Genomic DNA, 14,740 nt, shown 5'->3' on the forward strand with positions numbered 1-14,740 from the left:
GCCAAGTTTGTCTTATTTTTTTTCCTTCATCTTTTTCTGGTTTCTTAATGCAGAAGTTGATGTCATTGATTTGAGACTTTCCTAATTTAAGTGTTTTAGTGTTATAAATTTCCTCCTTAGGACTGCTTTATAGTCTGATAAATTCTGATATATAGTGTTTTCATTTTCATTCACTTCAAAGTACAGAACTTTCTATTTCTCTTTTTATTTCTTCTTTAACACAGGTTATTTGAAAATGAACTATTTAGTTATTAGACACTTGGGCATTTTCCAAGGATTTTCCTGTCATTGATATCTAATTTAATTTCATGTGGTCAGATAATATACTTTATGTTCTCTTATACAAACCAGTGAGGTCTCATGGGGTCTGGCCCCTGCTGTCCAACCATATCTCCTACTATTTTTCCCTTCCTCACTCCAGTCTTTTTAAACTGTGTTTTGAATATCCTAAACCCATGGCTGCTGGAGGTCTTTGTCTCTGGGATTTTTGTCTACCATTCAGTCACACAACTGACTCCTCAGTTTTCTTAGTGTTCTGCTCAGTGTCACCTTAGCAAAAAGGCCATTTACCACTCAAATTACAATAGGAGCCCCTACACTTTCCCTGCCCTGTTTTGATCCATAGCAATTTATACCTTTTGAAGTGCAGTACATATGTATTTGTTTATTGTCTCTCTCCCCTAACTGGAATAAAAGGGCACTAAGAACAGGTATCCTCAAGTGCTCGCTGTTAGGCACCAAGGGTAGGAATAGAATGGAATGCTTACAGTAGGTGTTTAATACATATTGAGTGAATGAATGAATGTTGTCCACTGAGCCCCAGGGGTTGCTCTAGATTTAGCTCAGCCTGGTCCTTCTCTGTAAATGTACCCCTCTACCTCACCCATAGAATTTCCCTGACAACTACAAAGAGAATGGCTTCCATTTGATACAATAATGAGAAATAGTCATGGTTTTTAAAGCTGCTTATAAAGAGCTGTCTTGTTTAATGAAAAACAGTGTTTGGTTTTCTAAATATCCAATTGTAATACAGATCTGACCATACATGCAGCTGGTCTGTCTCTTTATCTAAAAGCCCATCTGGGTTCTTCTTAAGAAAACTATATTCCAAATGGAATTCTTTAAAGCTGCAGACTCCTTTAAAATTTTATTTATTTATTTTTTTAAATCAGGTGGTTACATAGCTACATTGTGACTCAGTACTTACTGGTCTTTGTTAAATGCTTTGTAAATCCAAAGACTTACAAATTTTAAAGAAGAGCACAAAACCCTCTAACCAATCAATGTTATTTTAAATGTTGGAATCTGGAGTATCTGAGTAGTGCAGTTGGTTAAGCATCTGACTCTTGGCTTTGGCTTAGGTCAATATCTCAGCTCAGGTAGAGATCTCAGGGTCATGGGATGGAGCACCACCTTGGGCTCTGTGCTCAGCTCAGGTCTGCTTCAGCTTCTCTCTCCCTCTTCCTCTGTCCCCAGTCCAGATTGTGCTCTCTCTCACATAAGTAAATCTGTTATTTATGTATTTATTTATGATAGTCATCATCACACACACACACACACACACAGAGAGAGAGAGAGAGAGAGGCAGAGACACAGGCAGAGGGAGAAGCAGGCGCCATGCACCGGGAGCCCGACGTGGGATTTGATCCCGGGTCTCCAGGATCGCGCCCTAGGTCAAAGGCAGGCGCCAAACCGCTGTGCCACCCAGGGATCCCATAAGTAAATATTTTTTAAAAAATGTTGGCTTTGGCATCCAGATGCACTGTTTGTGTAGTGATTACTGAAGGGACATCTTGAATCATCTTGAATGGGCCTACTGCTTTTTGTATGTTTATTTTGATGCCCAAAGATTTTTTTTTCTTCGAATCAGTAAGACAGGATCAGGAAGACTTCCCTAATTTGAAGAGGGGTAGAGAGATTACTTTACAGTCTTTCCTTCCTCACTGAGGACATCTCAGTCTTCGGTGTTCATTTCTCTGTCATAACTTCCTGCAACATAAAGGTTCTTTTAAGTCATGGTTACACAGAAAATTTTAGATAGAAGGCCAAATTGAGGATATGGTCATATTACATTAAAAAACAAAAACATCTCTCCTACTGTCAAACTTTGTTGTACCATGGAGGAGAAAATATCACCCCAGATTGGGCATTTGTTATTGCACATGGGTCTTGGTATCAGGATGGAGCTCATCAAAGCCCCTTGTCAGCCTGTTGTGAACCGAACTGCTGGCCACAGCTTGGCCTTTCATCTTCTCCAAAGTCCTCTTCTCTGGCCTCGGCTCCCATCTCAAAAGACTTTTGCATCTTTTTTTCTTAACCCAGTTAGTCATTAATTTAAACAAAACTTTTTTTAATTTTTGCTTTTTAATGCTTGCTCTGGCAATGGGGGATGTCTATAGTCCTGTCCTCCACCACTACACACCCCCAGGTCTGCACACCCCCTGTGGGCTAGCATGCCCTCCCTGTCCTTCAGTAGACTGCCATTCTCAAGGAAACTTCCAGGCAGAGAGCTCACCCTGGCTGGCCACCCCACAGGGTGCCATTTCAGTCAAGCCTGGGCAAGAGAGTCAGGAACTAATCTAGCCTCTGAGTACTCCTGATGGACACCTGGGACACTCCTAGGAGAGCCCCTGTGTTCTGGTCACCCCTCAGTCTATCACTGTTGTCTCTTCATCCTACTTTTCAGCTGCTTTTTTATCAGGTTTATCATAGGCTGATTCCCTCTTATTCTGAAAAATATTTTTTTTCACTGAAGGTTAATCTCATCTTGAATATTATTACCCACTCCCAAACCAAATGTAACAAATGAAACTTGAACCATTTCATTTTTGTCCCAGAAACTTAAACTAAAACTTCATCATCCAAGGTAATGAAGGTGAATATTAGATTCCTTCCAAAGGGTGAGAATATTCTCAATAAGTATGAATGGTTTCTCTGTCTGGTTTGAGTTTCTGAAAGTACATAATACCCATGTCCTAGAAGAGAACCTAGATGCCCAGCTAGAAGACAGGACAATTTCAAGGGATCTCTGAGGGTTCTGATGTCCAAATACCATAGCTCTGAATTGCTGTTGATCCACATGAACTAAAGGTTGAAATTCCATCATTAGAGTTATCCCTTAGATCAAAGCTATTCTACATTAGGGTAATATGAAGAGATAAAATGAAGAGGCACACAGTGTTTCACACACAGTTGGTACTCAGCAAATATTTGCTGAATGACTAAAGAGAAATAATAATAGAGCTAATAATTATTGAGTGTGAAGTGTATTTTCCCCCTGGTTCCTCCTTGTGAAAGTAGAAGAATCCTCCCCATTTCCTGAGGAAAACACCCAGAGAAGGGTGTTGGGCCCTGATCAGTGGGGTCACTGGGCCCAGCACTCTGGCCCTAACACTTGAAATTAGGTCATGCAGAAGCAGAGGGAGATAGGAAACTTTGATGAGGAGTAGGGGAAGCATGGGGATCCAGGCCTGCTTTGCCTGGTGTTTGCTCTTTGAGGCATTTTTTTATACAGTTTGGTACTACTAGTTGTTGCTTCCAAAGTGAGGTTAAGAAATGTCTGCAATAGAAAAAAAATGTCTACAATAGTTGAGAAAGGGATATGCTTTTGATGTTGACAGATGATGCTTTTCACATGACTCTTCTTTTAGCTCTATTAAAAATGTTGGGGGAAACTGATACTCAGGAGGACCTGCCCCACCTGGCACTATAGCAAGTGCCCAGAATGTGCTACTTCCAAAAATCCCCAGACATCACAATGGCCCATTGTCAGATGAGGAAGCTGATACTCACAGTGGATAGAACTTGTTCATGGCCTTTCAGTGGCAAATGGCAGGGCTGGGATCTTCATAGCTCTGTCTGCCTCAAGTGCAAACTCTTTCTGCCACACTGTGCTTCTTCCCATAGATGCTTTGGAAACACATGTATTAGTGGAAAATAATTAGTATGGATGTTCACGACTTGGTGATGTTCCAATAAATTTGTTTATTTAAATGTTGCCCATTCTTCAACCCAGGATGCAGATAGATGTGTGCATCAGCAGAGCTCATGGTCCTGTGGAACCACTGATTGCTTGGAGTATCTTTGTCCTTTCTGCCAGTACATAATCAGGTTAAGGATAGTATACAAGCAGTAAAGATTAAAGAACTCAATTAAGATACTGGAGAAGGCACAAAAAAATGCATCTTTAGGGCAAGTACTGATTTTTTTTCTTAAATAGGAAAATGCAAGTGGATTGAAGTTCATTCTACAGCGTTATAAATTTTATAAGTGAAACACTCCTAAAGGCTATATCCCTGTCATTTATGAAGTTCCTCTTCTAGTTTAAGCAGTGATGTATATGGAGATGTTGCTGCCAAGAGTAGCAACAAGAGCATGCAATGTTGGAGCCCTGTGGAAAGTTTAACAAAGAGGCAATGCTTCCAGGCAGAGGTCTGCTTTCAGCAACCACTCTTCTCTCAGATCTGGGAAACTAGACCTGGTTCAAATTTCTAAAAGAGCTCCTTGAAGGCCATGGGAAAGCAGAGAGACAGTTGTTGAAGAGATGAGACTGGTCCAGGGTGGAGTATTAGCTGAAAGACAGCAATGGTGAGGGATAGGCAGCCAACTACCTTGTGATGAATTAGTGATGTGGACAAAGGAGGGGGAAGAAGAGGACATTCAAAGAGGCTTCTGACTTTGTAGCTTGAGAAACTGGGTCAATAGCAGTGTCATTTATTGAGACAGGAGAGCTCTAATGATAGATAAATGAATTTATTTTTATTTTTTTAAATTTTTATTTATTTATGGTAGTCACACAGAGAGAGAGAGAGGCAGAGACATAGGCAGAGGGAGAAGCAGGCTCCATGCACCGAGAGCCCGACGTGGGACTCGATCCCGGGTCTCCAGGATTGCGCCCTGGGCCAAAGGCGGGCGCTAAACCGCTGGGCCACCCAGGGATTCCGATAAATGACTTTAAATGGCAAGTGATGCAGGGCAAATTAACAAGGCAGGAAACAACAAATGTTGGAGAGGATGCGGAGAAAAGGGAACCCTCCTACACTGTTGGTGGGAATGTGAACTGGTGCAGCCACTCTGGAAAACTGTGTGGAGGTTCCTCAAAGAGTTAAAAATAGACCTGCCCTACGACCCAGCAATTGCACTGTTGGGGATTTACCCCAAAGATACAAATGCAATGAAATGCCGGGACACCTGCACCCCGATGTTTCTAGCAGCAATGGCCACGATAGCCAAACTGTGGAAGGAGCCTCGGTGTCCAACGAAAGATGAATGGATAAAGAAGGTGTGGTTTATGTATACAATGGAATATTACTCAGCTATTAAAAATGACAAATACCCACCATTTGCTTCAATGTGGATGGAACTGGAGGGTATTATGCTGAGTGAAGTAAGTCAGTCGGAGAAGGACAAACATTATATGGTCTCATTCATTTGGGGAATATAAATAATAGTGAAAGGGAATATAAGGGAAGGGAGAAGAAATGTGTGGGAAATATCAGAAAGGGAGACAGAACGTAAAGACTGCTAACTCTGGGAAACGAAATAGGGGTGGTAGAAGGGGAGGAGGGCGGGGGGTAGGAGTGAATGGGTGACGGGCACTGGGGGTTATTCTGTATGTTGATAAATTGAACACCAATAAAAAATAAATTTAAAAAAATGACTTTAAATGGCTTGAAAGTTCAGCCAAAAATAAACACATAAGAATTTGTCGAAAACAGTTATTGTTAAAGGCTAGTCCATTCTGAAGAATGTTGTCTCTGTAAATTACGTAAAATACCACCTCAGATGAGGGCTCAGTGCTATGTGGAGCACAACAGTCTGAGGTAATGGAAATGTCTTAATTTAAACTCATTTTGCCCAGGGTGAAGTTTTTCCTAGGCACCAGTAAATCCAATGGGAGGTGGCATTATCTTGCATTAGGTTAAAGTTCAGTCACTCTCCTGAATAAAATGAAAGGAAGCACCTCAATAGTTAAGCTAGAAACTAACTCCCCTGTGCAACATTTCCATCTGCTTTCCAATGCCATAGAAATGGTCTGCTCTGCTCTCTTTCTCAAAACAGTATATGAACTGCCTGAAAAAGTTGTTTTCAAGCTATATAATCTGAAAAGAATTAGCAATTGAAGAGACAAAACTACTAAAGTAGGCAGTTGTGCTGAGGACAAAGAACACATTTATGTTTTCATTGATCTTCTGAAATATGCCCTTCTGTGTGGAGCTCAAGGTAAAATTGGCACTTCAAGGATGTAGGCACTTCAACAAGAATGGAGTCTTAGGACCATATTATTTATAAATACATTTTCTACATCATCACTTGGAAGTGACAATATATATTTAAATATGTCCCTGTGTATAGTTTCCTTTTATTTTTTTTTATTTTTTATTTTTTTTTTTATAGTTTCCTTTTAAGTTTCTGGCTCTATAGCGCACTTTCTTTTACGTACCATTCAGGGTGATATGGTGATGGACTCACTTTTCCTGAACTGAACCTGAACAGAATGAGGAAGAACCATGTGTAAAAGTTCACCTCTAAATTTCCAGCTCCAGAACTCACTGTTCTGGAACCCTCACATTTAGTCCCCCAGAGCTTCCTCAATCTGAGTATGGTTTCCTCATATGCCTCTTGGGTGAATGAGCTGCATGCCTTCCACATAGTGGAGCAGTGGATTCTCCTCCAGACACTTACAGGTATGACACGTAGAAACACCAGGAGACAGAACTACCCCAAGCTGCTGGACTCACATTCATGGAATTTCTTGGAGGAACACAGAAACTTAGGTACCTGGTACAAAGTATGTGCAGGAACTGGCTTGTGAGAGCTGATTGTTAAATTTTCAGGATTTTTGCCACCCACTTGTTAAACGTAGTTGTTATTAAAAATTGAGTTATGTAAACTTAGGTTAAGTATACTAAAACAAAAGTAATAAATATTCAAAAAGCATATCTTCTAATTAGTTTACTACATTTTGCTATTTCTTTGTCCTTGAGGTTATTTATATTGTTTGATCTGTATGGTAGAAATATTATATAACAGTGCTGCAGTGATCCCTTCCCAGCTCCATGTTTAGTGACATCACATTTGTGCTTGAAATTACTCATGGTGGGAGTATTAACACGACTTATTTTTATCAGTACTCTTAGTGTATAAGGAGGATATTTTCTCTCTTGAAAAGCTTGGTGTATAAATCCTTATGCACTAAAAATCATGCTTTGTCATTTTAGAGTACAGTACTAACTTCTAATATAATTTCTAGTATTAAAAACATCTACCATTTGCTGAGTGGCTGCTTTGCTCCAGGCTCTGTATCAGGCACTGACCTGCATTATCTCATTTTTTACCTGTTACAATGGAAACCTGGATCCCTTCATTTAGATATTAAAGGTCCCTTCTGGAGGTGGAAGGGGAAGTGGGCGGGGGGTGGGGGTTACTGGGTGACATGCACTGAGGGGGGTACTTGATGGGATGAGCACTGGATGCTATTCTATATGTTGGCAAATTGAACACCAATAAAAATAAATTTATATATGTAAAAAATAAAGGTCCCTTCCATCCATTTGCTTGCTATAAAATTCCTTTTAGTTCTCTATTTCTTTCAGACTTAATCCTCAGTCTGTATGTTAAAATGCAACAAAGCTAACGGTCCAGAAATGGTGGTGGCCTTGTGACTCTTGCTGCACCTCCTTTGATGTTGCAGTCACAGCATGCTGTGCTCCTCCACTGTCCTGTGGAGGAGACCTTATGGAAAACAGCTTAGAAATGAATGGCAAGGCAGGAGATGCAGCTTCAAGCAGTGAGGGTCAAGGGAAATCTGACCTTGAGAGACTTTCACATTTGTTGAAGTTGGCATGGACCCCACCATTTCCAAGACAGGGTAGATGAAGCTACTAAGTCAATACTTCAAACAATTGCCCATATTTTGTTTATGTTTCTGGTATTTAAACATGGCAGCAATAGCCCCATTCTTGAATCAGCATGGAGATGAGGAAAATGTGTGGAATTCTAAATTGTTTTCTTAACCTACAAAGGATAGGTGCTGTCAGTGCAACTAGAGCATGAAGAATGGTATGGCTGCTCAGCAAAGGGGATTGGTTTTGTGATTCCCTCTCAACACCAAATGGGTACTTGAGGCTGGGCAGGGTGTAACCACAGTACTTTCTGTGGATTCTGTGTAAATAAGTGGTTGTTAGGCTGTTTTGTGTGAGTTTCAGATGTCCCAGCACAGCATGCCCAGAGCATCCCAAGGGTGGGCCAACCCTGGCCAGCAGAGACTGCTTTGTGAGCAAGGGTGGTTTCCTGGAAGCTGATGGAGGTTTAACCAGTACTTGCTGACACATACAGGGATGGGAAGTTGTCCTTTTACCTCCACTTTCATTAATACTGAATGAAAAAGGGAGCTTTCCTGTTATATTGGTGTACACAAGCATCAAGTCTAAGGTGCCAGCGTGTGTTCTGGGTAGAGCTATCTAGTTGTCAGGATGCTGAGGCGAATCTGCTCTCTTAACCAGCTACACTCCAAAGCAGATGGTTTCCCATAGGAAGAATATAGTTTGGAGATCATGTTATCCAATATAAAACAAGTTATAGTTCATATGTCATAGGTTGAAGATAACAAAAGTGTAAGCTTCTATAGGAATTTAAGGTAGTAAAAGGGGAAAAAAAGGCAGAATGCATGTGCCCCAGAGAGAGTCAGCTGGTGTGGACCTCCCCACAGCACCCTCTGGTTTGGTAATTGCCCAGGACCTGTCCTGAGGCAGGCTGTCATCATAGCAGTGGCCTCTGCTCAAACACAATGCCTGTGGTCCACACTGCAACTCAGGATGGCGGCTGGCCATGCCTCTAAAAGGTGACCAGCCACCTGGTGTCTTTCTGGTTTTCAGAGGGTTCCCAGTGCAGAGCTTCTGTGTCCAGAAGCTTCTGTGTCTGAGCTTTCCGCACACGTGGCTTTTGTTCCTCCTCCTGCAAGCAGGCTTTTTGAAGGTCTGACCTACTAAGCAAAGATCTTCCTTCCTTGGGGAGGAATTTCTCTAGAAAACTAGCAGAGTCCTGGCCCCCAGAACCCCCTTATTTTATTGATGAATCCCCCAGGTCTACCTGATATACTTGTATCTGACTAACCTCCAGCTTTCATGGCCACTTCTGAGTTCTTTTTCCAGGAACTCTCCAGCCCCACAAAACCAATGAAAGAAAATGGTCATGGAAGGCATGTGGGAGGCCCAGACTGAGGGTACTTCCCCAGCTCACTCACCCATGGCCTTTTCAGCTCTACTAGAAAGCCCGGTTCCATGATAAGTAGTAAGCACACACTGCCCCTTTCACCTGCCCCTTTAGTATTTAGAAGGACAACAGATGTATATTATTCAATGTTGTATATATTTCTGGGAGTTTAAGCCAAGGCTTTCTGTTGCTTTTTCTGGATGCATATAGTGTAATCATATAGTCCATTGAGCTCAGAGGCACAGCCCTGCTGGGAGCTGTGGCCCTGACTAGGCTTTTCCTTGACATTGTTTTCAATAATGACATTGACTGAATCATTAGATAATGATATGAACTCATAAAAACACATCTGGCACATAGTAATAAGCATTATGCAAGAAATGTGTAATTCTTAGAGCTGGAACACTGAGAATCAAAGGTCAGATAATCCGCACAAACAAGAGGCTTATCTCATGCTTGTTTTGCTTCCTGCTACTATCCTCAAGGCACTCATAGACAGCCCTAAGAGAAACAGTGCATGGAAAGGGAGTATAATCACACCTCAATGATGGGGCCTCATCCTTGCCAGGTCCCCCTCTCTCTACATTCAGTGTATTCCGCAGCCCCACCATGTATGGTGTGGGGTGCCAGAAGCTTACTCACCAAGTGTGTGGCAGTGATGAAATGTGGCAGTGTGTCTTCTTTCTTGAGTGCTGCAGAGGGTCTCAGAGCCTATGGGTGGGTACATCCACTCATGCAGCCCACAAGAGCCCGTTCAACAATGATGCCACAGTCCATAAGAAAGGATAAACAAAGGATGAGGCTCTCTTAGAATGAGCCAGAACTTCTGCTATGTAGGGTTGCCTCTCAGGCAGACCCGTCCATCCTGTAAAATGATGTAGAAATGTACAGATTCAGCTATTCCTATTCTTACCACCTTTGATTTCAGGATGCTGTGCTTCAGTGAAACTTGTTTGTCCTGGAGCATTTCAAGGTCTTCCTTTCCTGGAGGTGGAACAGTCACTGCTGAGTTGAAGGTGTATCTGTGTAGTGAAACCATCTTGTCCACTATGGAGGAACTCTACTGGTGTCAGAATCACAGGAACAGGAAGATCTGAGGGAATGTTTTGCTGAAAAGTGAGATGGGAACATGGGGAGGGCTTTTTCACAGTGTAGGCACAGAGTTCTGCCTCCACACCAAATCTGCTAACTTGACTGTGTTCCTGGCTTTCCATCTTTTTATGTAGTTCTTTCCCAGGACACAGAGGACTGACAGGTTACAGTAAACCATGAAAGCTCTTTGAGTGAATGAAAAAATGAGTTAATGAGCACATGAGCATGAAGGACTGAATGATACAGTATCTGAGGTGATTTTCTGCTCTCAAATTCTATGATTCTATGCATGGAAGAATTAAAGCAAGGACTCATAGCAAATCTTCATAGCTAAATAAAAATCTCATAAAAGTTATTTCAGTAAAAAAGCAGCAAATTGAATTGGGATTTTATTTTTAAAACCAAATCTTGACCATCTTGACAGGAGAAAATCTCCAGCTAAGATTCATCTGCAATTATTTTTTTTTTAAATGATGGAAAACTGTTTTCACATTATTTATTTATTTTTTTTGCTAGGTCAGCTCATCATTCTTATTAGTTGGGCATTGTAAACATCCCTGGTATAGATAACATTGTTGTTGTCAGATTTTAGCAGTAGTTTACTGAACACTCATAAGATATCACATAGATAATTTGCTATTAGCTTTATACTTTCAAAACCTGGCTGAGTTACACACAGTCTTAAATTTTTGGTCCCATTGGAAGAATGGTTCCACATTACAGGATGCCAGCTTTGAGTATCAGAGCCCACTGTGCTATATTATTTTTTTTAATTTTTATTTATTTATGATAGTCACAGAGAGAGAGAGAGAGAGAGAGGCAGAGACATAGGCAGAGGGAGAAGCAGGCTCCATGCACCAGGAGCCTGACGTGGGATTCGATCCTGGGTCTCCACGATCGCGCCCTGAGCTAAAGGCAAGCGCTAAACCGCTGCGCCACCCAGGGATCCCTGATCTGTGCTATATTAGTCAGTCCATTAGTTCTATCATGGTTCTGCTTCACTCAAGGCTGGTTAGATAAGAGATAAAGCAGCATTGTCAGTGATTATAAGAATGAGATTCACAGTATTGTAAATAGTCCTGGGGAGCTGTCAGACCTGCAGATACCAGGACTGCCTAATGCCCTGGAAGCTCCTCCTCTGAGAGCTATGCTGGACACCAGTGCACTCAGCCAAAGAGCCACCTGGGACTTCAATGTGAACATAGGCCAGCACAGGGCACCTCTCTTCTGCTCTGCCATCCTCTCCAGCCTTTATTCCGCAGAGCAGACACTACTCCTCTTCTGAATTTAGAGGAACCCAGCCAAGTTTTATTGGGCCACTGGAGATTCAGAAATAAATTAGTTTCTTTCCTTGGTGTACAGGGACTTGCACTATTATAAAGAAAGACAGGTAGACTCCAGTGTGATTACATACCAGCATACAATAGAGATGTATTTTTTCAATGAGAGTTTTTTTCAATGAGTTTGGACAAATATATATAGTCATGTAACTACCATCTTAGTTGAGACAATATTTCTCCCCAAGGTTCCCTGGCACCCTTTTATTTTCTTTCTTTTTTTTATGAATTTATTTGTTATTGGTGTTCAATTTGCCAACATATAGAATAACACCCAGTGCTCATCCCGTCAAGTGCCCACCTCAGTGCCTGTCACCCACTCACCCCCAGCCCCACCCACCTCCCCTTCCACCACCCCTAGTTCGTTTCCCAGAGTTAGGAGTCTCTCATGTTCTGTCTCCCTTTGTGATATTTTCCACTCATTTTTTTCTCCTTTCCCCTTTATTCCCTTTCACTATTTTTTATATTCCCCAAATGAATGAGACCATATAATGTTTGTCCTTCTCCGATTGACTTACTTCACTCAGCATAATACCCTCCAGTTCCATCCACGTCGAAGCAAATGGTGGGTATTTGTCGTTTCTAATGGGGGACAATGGAATATTACCCCTTTATTTTCAATTCCTTCTCCCCTCTACTGGTAAGAACTCATCTGATTTCTGTCCCCATAGTGTTTCATTGTGTTTTGAGTTTTTGTTTTTGTTTGTTTCAGCTTAGAAGTATAAACATTTTTTAAATATTTATTTTAGAGTTGTTTTAGGTTCACAGCAAAATTGAGAGGAATGTCTTCACTCAAGCACAGCTTCCCCCATTATTAAAACCCTTCACCAGAGCAGTGCATTTGTTATATTGATGAACCTGCATTGATACATCATTATCACCCAAAGTCCATAGTCTACCTTAAGGGCCACTCTTGTTATTGTACATTGTATGAGTTTAGACAAAATTATGTGTCATATGTCCATCATTATATTATAGTATTAGACAGAGTATTTTTCACTGCCCTAAAAAATCTCTATCATTGCCTCACCCCAATCCCTGGCAACCACTAGTCTTTTTACTCTGCATGGTGTTCCTTTTCCCAGAATGTACTATAGTAGGAATCACACAGCATGTAGCTTTTTCAGTTTGGCTTCTTTCATTTGGAATAAGCATTTAAGTCTCTTCCATGTCTTTTCATGGCTTGATAGCTCATTTCTTTTTAACACTGAATAATATTACATTGTCTGGATGTACCACAGCTTGTTTATCCATTCACCTACTGAGAGACATCTTCCAGGTTTTGACAAGTATGAATAAAGCTGCTGTAAACATCCATGTGCACATTTTTGTGTGGATGTAAGTTTTCAGTTCCTTTGGGTAAATAACCAAGGAGGGCAATGGCTAGATTTTATGGTAACAGTATGTCTGGCTTTGTAAGAAGTTGCTAAACTATCTTTCAAAGTGGCTGCACTGTTTTGCATTTCCACCAACAGTGAATGAGAGTTTCTGTCGTTCCACACCCTCACCAGCATTTGGTGTTGTCATGTGTTGGATTTTAGTCTAACAGGTGTGTAGTGGTATGTCATATTTGCTTTAATTTGCATTTCCCTAATGACATCTGATATGGAGCATAGTTTTATATGCTTATTTGCCATCTGCATATCTTCTTTGGTAAGGTGTTGCGCCTCACAATTTTACTTTTTTCAGAATCTTAAAGAAATGGAATCTAGATCCTTCACTTCACATAATGCTTTTGAGATTCAACCATGTTCTTGCACTTATCAGTAGTTAAGTGTCTTTTAACTACTGAGTAGTAGTCCATTACATAGATGTACAGTTAGCTCAGAGGTGTTTGTGTGCATGTATGTTTTCATTTCTCTTGGAAAAATACTTAGCAATAGAATTGCATGGCCATGTGGTTTGCATACATTTAACTTTTTGGAATTGCTGTATAATTTTGAATTCTGCCATTAATATATGAGAGTTCTAAATAGATTTGATTTTTAGCCATTCTGACATATGTGTAGTGGTAGGTGATTTGAATTTACATTTCACTAATGATTAATGATGTTGAACATGTTTTTTATCTGTTTATGTCCTTTGGTGAAGTATCTATTAAGATACTTTTAAAAATCGGATTATTTTCCTATTGTTAAGTTTTGAGAGGTTTTTATATTCTTAAGATGCAAGTTCTTTTTCACATATGTGACATGCTAAATTTTCTTATCTTTTCATTTTCATAGTAGCATCTTTTTATTTTTTGTGGGTCATGCTTTTTGTGTTGTATCTTAAAAATCTCTGCTTAGCACAAGGTCACAGATTTTTTTCTCTTAGATGTCCTTCTGTAAGTTTTACATTTTATCTCTGGGCCTATGATCCATTTTGAGTTTGTTTTTGTGTATGGTATGAGGAATGAGTAAATATTCATTTTTGTGACATATACAGCATCATTTTATTGAAAACACAATAATTTTTACACTAAGTCACTTTGGCACTTTTGTTAAAAATAAAACAAAAAAGACTATCCATACATTTAATATGTGATCCAAGAAATATGACAGCCAGAGTAGGTTTTGATAAGCTTCTATGTATATTTTAAGGAACCACCATACTATTTTACATAACAACTGCACTGTTCACTTTACATTCCCACCTACAGTGCATAAAGGTTCCAATTTCTTTACATCCTTGCCAGCACTTGCTATTTTCTTGTTGCTAATTTATTTATTTTTGATAGTGATCATCTTTATACATGTGAAGTGATTATCTTGTGATTTTGATTTACATTTCAATGATTATTGATGATGTTGAGCATCATTTTATATGCTTGTTGGCCATTCGTATATTTTCTTTGGAAAAATGTCTAAGTTTTTAGTGTATTCTTAAATATGGGTGTTTGTCTTTTTGTTGTTAGTTTGTAGTAGTTATTTATATTCTGTATATTCATCCTTGATAATATATGGTTAGAAGATATTTTCTGTTCTGTAGTTTGTCCATTTTTGCTTCTGTTACCTGTGCTTTTGATGTCATTCGCAATAAATGATTACAAAACCTAACATCATAAAGCTTTTTCCCTGCTTTTTTTTTCTAGGAGTTATATAGTTTTAGGTCTTACA

General features: G+C 40.1%; 1 protein-coding gene and 1 long non-coding RNA gene across 2 annotated transcripts in view; one reads left to right on the plus strand and one right to left on the minus strand.

Annotated features, from left to right (window-relative positions):
- The window catches only part of OCA2 (OCA2 melanosomal transmembrane protein), a 435,982-nt gene that overhangs the window by 363,852 nt on the left and 57,390 nt on the right, over nucleotides 1–14,740 (plus strand). The window lies entirely within an intron of this gene.
- On the minus strand, nucleotides 629–10,292 carry LOC144290433 (uncharacterized). Its single transcript, XR_013358089.1, has 3 exons — nucleotides 9,856–10,292; nucleotides 3,793–3,909; nucleotides 629–1,989 (listed from the first exon to the last, which is right to left on the minus strand). It is a non-coding gene; the product is annotated as an uncharacterized LOC144290433 (long non-coding RNA).

The sequence above is a fragment of the Canis aureus genome, chromosome 2 (genome assembly GCF_053574225.1).
Source record: "Canis aureus isolate CA01 chromosome 2, VMU_Caureus_v.1.0, whole genome shotgun sequence".
NCBI lineage: Eukaryota > Metazoa > Chordata > Mammalia > Carnivora > Canidae > Canis > Canis aureus.